The sequence below is a fragment of the Otolemur garnettii genome, unplaced genomic scaffold (genome assembly GCF_000181295.1).
Source record: "Otolemur garnettii isolate 467f Iridium unplaced genomic scaffold, OtoGar3 scaffold00018, whole genome shotgun sequence".
In the NCBI taxonomy this organism is placed as follows: Eukaryota; Metazoa; Chordata; class Mammalia; order Primates; family Galagidae; genus Otolemur; species Otolemur garnettii.
The window spans coordinates 442363-448710 of record NW_003852413.1 but is presented as its reverse complement, the minus strand read 5'-3'; the positions used below and the strand labels follow the sequence as shown (position 1 = coordinate 448710).

Sequence of the window (6348 nt, the reverse complement as noted above, 5' to 3'; positions counted from 1 at the left end):
GCATCACAGCTCACAGCAACCTCCAACTCCTGGGCTCAAGTGAGTCTCCTGCCTCAGCCTCCCAAGTAGCTGGGACCACAGGCACCCACCACAATGCTTGGCTATTTTTTGTTGCAGCTGTCATTGTTGTTTTGGCAGGCCCAGGCTGGATTCGAACCCGCCACCTTAGGTGTATGTGGCTAAGGCCTTAGCCACTTGAGCCACAGGCGCCGAGCCTGGAAGCCAATCTTTGGGGTCAATTTTATCATCCTTCTCGTAAATATTTAGTCCAAGGGCATTAACTCCAAGCCAGAGGTCTGTTCCTTTCTTATTTTTGATCTCGAAATAGTTGATCCCATACATTTCCAAGTCCTGAGCTATCTTGAGATACTCCAGCATAGCACTGTCTTTGAGCATCCTGTGGTGCTCCGCGTGCCACACCTGGATCCGGTCCTCCCACTGGTCCCTGGTGAGTTTGTGCTGGTCCATAACTCTCTGAGGGATCAGCCGCTCTGAGTTGGGTACCTGGCCTTGTGCACCTCTTTGTTATAATCCCCAAACTTGGCCTGCACAACATAGGACCCCAGGAGCACTGCGGTCTTGGGAGGGCAGTAAATCTCGTCACTGAGGATTCCCGCCTTCACTTGGAGGAAGAAGAGTTTCTGGGTGATGTCCTGGAGGAGCTCCTCAGCCATGTCTTCAGGGTAGAACTTGGACCGAAACTTGAACTGGAGGGGATTCTCCTTCCTGAGCTCCTGGGCAGACACCTTTTTATCAAGTTTCAGCCAAGTAGGAAATCCTTTATTATCCACATACTGGAGGCCAAAGTACCACACTTCCTGGAGGCCAATAGTCTTAACAACTTGATCAAAAAGTTGTTTTCCAGTTGTATTTGGCTGGATTGCAAACTCCAGCTCTGCATCCATGGTGGTAATCCAGACATTGATTGGTTTCAGCATCTTCCGTTCCTGATAGGTTTCCTCAGTCCCCCGAAACACGACTCTCCAGCAGCAGCCTTGGTTGTCCCCACCCACTGCGCCTGCAGGGCTGGGTGCGCTCCCCGCCTCTGAGCGTCCACCCCGGGAAGAGAGATTTTTCTTGTGCCATTTTTTGTGGAATGACCAGACTCCACCAGAACATAGAATTTCAGATCCTTCCAAGCACAGTGGCTCATGCCTGTAATCCCAGCACTCTGGGAGGCCAAGGCCAGTGGATTGCTTGAACCCTGGAGACTAGACTGAGCAAGAGCAAGATTCTGTCTCTAAAAATAGCTAGGCAATAAATAAGTAAATAAATAAAGATAGGCATTGTGGTGGATGCCTATAGTTCCAGTTACTAGGGAGGCTAAGGCAAGGAAATCTCTTGAGCCCATGAGTTTGAGGTTGCTGGGAGTTATGATGCCATGGAACTCTACTGAGGGCGACAAAGTGAGATTCTGTCTCAAAATAATAAAAAGAAAAAGGGCTCCATGCCCATAGCTCAGTGGTTGAGGCACTGGCCATATATAATGGGGCTGGTGGGTTTTAACCCAGCCCAGGCCTGCTAAAACCACAATGACAACTACAACAACAACAACAAAGAATAGCCGCATATTGTGGCGGGCACCTGTAGTCCTGGCTACCTGGGAGGCTGAGGCAAGAGAATTGCTTGGGCTCAAGTGTTTGAGGTTGCTGTGGGCTATGACACCATGGCACTGTACTGAGGGTGACATAGTGAGACTCTGTCTCAGAAAAAAGTGAAAGAAAAAGAATGTCAGATCCTAAGACAAATCCAGTAGGTGGACCTGTGCCCCACAAACCCAGACATTCTGATGAGGCCCCTGGTTCCTACCAGAGGAGTATGCTGTATTTGTGACCTTGTACTGTGAGAGCTTCCTGCTCCCAGAAACCACAGGGAGCCATGTCCTTGAGAGCTTTGTCCCATGGTGGCCAGTGGCCGGAATAATTTTCCCTAGCCTTCTTCCTGCATTTCTCACCTCATTTCTGACACAATTCCAGAGCTGACCCTCCAAAGCACAAACCACCAGAGGTTGGCCTGGCCCTGTGTCATCATGTGACCCTGGCAGGTTTCAGGATAGCTGTGTGTGTCCCTGGAGCCAGGGCAGGGCAGGGGTGACTCCCTGTACCCAGAGGTAACAGAGAAACCCATAGCACTGTCCCTGGAACCCGGGTCTCTTCTGAGTGCTAGATCCCCTAACCCAGGGAGGTGATAAGACAAAATTTAGGGTGGAAAACAGTAATGCTCTGGGCCGGGTATGGTGCCTCATGCCTGTAATCCTAGCATTCTGGGAGGCCGAGGTGGGTGGATTGCCTGAGCTCACAGGTTTGAGACCAGCCTCAGCAAGAGTGAGACCCTATCTCTAAAAATAGACAGGCGTAGTGGGTACCTGTAGTCCCAGCTACTCAGGAGGCTGAGGCAAGAGAATCACTTGAGCCCAAGAGTTTGAGGTTGCTGTAAGCTATGATGCCACAGCATTCTCCTGAGTTTGACAAAGAAAGAAAGAAAGAAAGAAAACAGTAGTGCTTTTTTTTTCTTTTTGCAGTTTTTGGCCGGGGCTGGGTTTGAACCTGCACCTCTGGTATATGGGGCCGGCGCCCTACTCCTTTGAGCCACAGGTGCCACCCCAGAACAGTGGTGCTTTTATGCAGTTGTAGCTAAATACCTGACTTTTGCAAACTTCACAAAACTACGTGACCACGAGACATCCCTATCCTGGCTGCTCATAGTATGGAAGAGGCTTGTCTTAGTCAGCTTGGGCTGCCATAACAAAATAGCACAGGCAGGAAAGCAAGTACACAACAGTTATTCCTCACAGTTCTGGATCTGAAGGCCCAACCAAGGTCAAGGTGCCAGCAGATGCTGCGCCTGGTGAAGGCAGCCTCCTGGCATGCAGGTGGTGCCCTCTCACTGTGTCCTCACAGGGCCCCTGGCCCTTCCTCTTCTTACAATCCCACTCATCTTTTTGGATTCCTCATCCTCATGACCTAATCTAACTCCAACTTCCTCCCAAAGTCTCCATTTCCAAATTCTGTAACTTTGTAGTTAGAGTCCCAGCATATGAATTTGGGCGGTGGCGGGGGACGACACACAAATATTCAGCCCATAGTGGGCCCAATGGTGATGAGGGCCCTGGCCGCTTATGGGAAGCACAGAGCTCAGCCCACTAGGAACCAGTGGGCCAGATGACTCTTTGCTGTGGGTGTCCCCGGCAGGCTGCAGGGCCGCATTCCCAGCCCCCACACATCAGATGCTAGTAACACCCCTCCCCCAGGTGTAGCAACCAAAATGTCTCCAGAATTGTCCAAGGTCAGGGTGTGAGCCCTGGTTTAGGGAGTTTGATTTCTTTTTTTTTTTGAGACAGAGCCTCAAGTTGTCCTCCTGGGTAGAGTGCCATGGCTTCACGCAACCCAGCAACCTCCAACTCCTGGGCTCAAGCAAGTCTCCTGCCTCAGCCTCCCAAGTAGCTGGGACTATAGACACCCGCCACAACGCCTGGCCGTTTTTTTTTTTTTTTTTTTTGGTTGCAGCCATCATTGTTGTTTGGCGGGCCTGGGCTGGGGATTCGAACCCACCACCTTAGGTGTATGTGGCTGGCGTCTTAGCCGCTTGAGCCACAGGAGCCGAGCCAGGGAGTTTGATTTCCATGTGGCAGTCTCTCACCCCAGGAGACCCTCATCCTGTCCTCAGGCCACAGGGCATATCCCCATGTCGGTTTCCAACCTGGTGGCTCCCACAGGTGTCTCCTGGGTGATTGGGACTGTTCTTACTTCCCACCAAGCTGGAGAGTCCACCGCAATCCAGCATGAAGTGGAGAGGAGTGTGCCAGTGGTTGGCAGGACTAGGGGACAAGGAGGGATCCAGAGTAGTCCAGCCTGTGGTTGGAGGACTGTGACTGTCTCAGGTCCTCCATGTTCTGCCCACCTTAACCTCCCTGAGGAAACAGGGGCCCAGCAATACCACCTCGGTCACTGGTCCTGCTGCAGCTTCTGTGGCCCACCTTGTCAGCACAGCTTTGTTTTTATTTTTAAAATTGTGGTAAAATAGGGCAGTGCCTGTGGCTCAGTGAGTAGGGCACTAGCCCCATATACCAAGGGTAGCGTGTTTGAACCCAGCCCTGGCCAGCTAAAAAACAGCAACAACAACAGCAAAAGAAAAAGCTGGGCTTTGTGGTGGGCGCCTATAGTCCCAGCTACTCAGGAGGCTGAGGCAAGAGAATTGCTTAAGCCCAAGAGTTGGAGGTTGCTGTGAGCTGTGACACCACAGCACTCTACCGAGGCGACAAAGTGAGAACCTGTCCCCACCAAAAAAATCATGGTAAAATATATATAACAGAAATTTACCATTTTATCCTTTTCTATTGTATAATTCATTTTTTTTGTCCATTGTATAATTCAGTGACATTAAGCACATTCACATTGTTGTACACCATCATCATTCATCTCCAGATTTTTCCATCTTTCCAAACATAAAGTGTGTCCCATGAATGCTGACCTCCAACCTTGGAGCCTCCATTCTACTTTCTGCCTCCATGAGTTTGATGACACCAGGGGCCTCATAGAAATCACACAACATTTGTCTTTTTGTGACTGGCTTATTTCACTTGGCATAAAGTAATCAGAACTCCTACTTGTTGAAGGTGTGTTGGAATTCCATGGCTTTTATGGCTGGGAGCTTTCCACCACATGTAAACACCACACTGTATTCATCCCTTCGTCCATGTGAGTTGCTTCCATCTTTTGGCTGTTGTGGACTGAGCTGCTGTGGACATTTGTATGCAAGTTTACAAGTATGGGTGCACTTTAATCACTCTTGAGTACCCAAACACTCTTGAGTACCAAACTCAGGATGCAGTTGTTGGCTCATGTGGAAGCTGTTGGGGTGACTGAGGCTCTACCACTCGCCAGCTGTGTTTCGGAGTTTGCACTGCCCTTGGGTTTTCTTTTCTTTTCTTTTCTTTCTTTTTTTTGGGGGGGGGTTTGCAGTTTTTGGCCAGGACTGAGTTTGAACCCGCCACCTCCAGCACATGGGGCCGGCGCCCTACTCCTTTGAGCCACAGGTGTTTCCCAGCCCTTGGGTTTTCTGGCATCAACCAGTGTCCTCTGGCCTCTAACACACCTGTGGGGCTGAGGCAGGGGTCCCGTACTATGAAAGGTGAGGGGACAAGGCATGTTTGCCATTTCCAAGCCATAGGCAAGAAATTTTTCTTTTTTTACTTGTTTTGAGGCAGAGTCTCACTTTGTCACCCTCGGTAGAATACTCTGGTGTTAGCTCAGAGCAACCTCAAACTCTTGAGCTTAAACGATCCTCTTGCCTCAGCCTCCTGAGTAGCTGGGACTCAGCTGACACAACACTCAGCTATTTTTTAGAGATGGAGGTCTCACTCTGGCTCAGGCTGGTCTCGAACCCGTGAGCTCAGGTAATCCACCTGCCTCTGCTTCCCAAGTGCTGGGATTACAGATGTGAGTCCCCACGCCCAGCCAAGAAATTTCTTTATGTAATGTGAATTTTTTTAATCCTGTCTGACTATGGAAAAGCATTCTTTCTTAAGTTTCTTTCTCTGATGTCCAAACAAAAATAGACTGAATAATTTTAAAAAGGCAGTATTTCTTTCAAAGGCAGACACTTGCACTCACAGATTAACTCCTCTTTTTTTCTCTCCTCTGCTGTCAAAAAGTAAATAGAAACCAGCAGCTGAGCAGGTGGGTGTATTTGCTTATGACTCACCAGCATTCACACTCAAGGTTCCAGCTGCTCTTCTGCTATATACAGAAACCTATTTTAAGTAAAAGTGTAACCTCGTGGGTGCTTCAGAAGTACTAGAGCCCCCCAAACAAAATCCATTTTCAAGTGGGGTTTCAGTTAGCCCCGCCCCGCCCACTACCCCAACCACTACCCCTGTGCTCCGCCCCCAAGCTCAGGCCCACCCTTCCCCGTCCTGCCCCTCCCCCGATCAGCCCCGCCCTCCAGCCTCGTCCCGCCCCTTCCCCAGATCAGCCCCGCCCCGCTTTTCCCCCTCCCGCCCCTTCCCAGCTCAGCCCACACCGCCCTCTGGCTCAGCCCCGCCCTCCAGCCCGGTCCTGCCCCTCCCCAGCTCCGGTCGCTCCTTCCACGCCCGTGGTTTTAGTGCTAGTTCGCTCTACCCGCAGCTCGGACGCCACTGACACCACTGACGGTCTGGGGCCGTCTGGTCAGTCCCGGGAACCCAGAGGGCACGATGAAGGGCAGATGAGAGCCCCTCTGGTGCTCGTCCACCGCTTTCTTTCTTTTTCTTTTTTTATACAGAGCCTCAAGCTGTCCCCCTGGGTAGAGTGCCATGGCATCTCAGCTCACAGCAACCTCCAACTCCTGGGCTCAAGCGAGTCTCCTGCC

The 6348-nt window shown here is 50.8% G+C and overlaps 1 pseudogene across 1 annotated transcript in view; it reads right to left on the bottom strand.

Moving 5' to 3' along the window:
* Positions 1-988, bottom strand: part of LOC100961928 — a 2790-nt pseudogene extending 1802 nt beyond the window's left edge. Inside the window, exon 1 of the transcript XR_001161094.2 lies at positions 196-988. The product of XR_001161094.2 is annotated as an ezrin pseudogene (transcript). The remainder of the gene's footprint in view (positions 1-195) is intronic.
* Between the last annotated feature and the right edge of the window lie 5360 nt (positions 989-6348).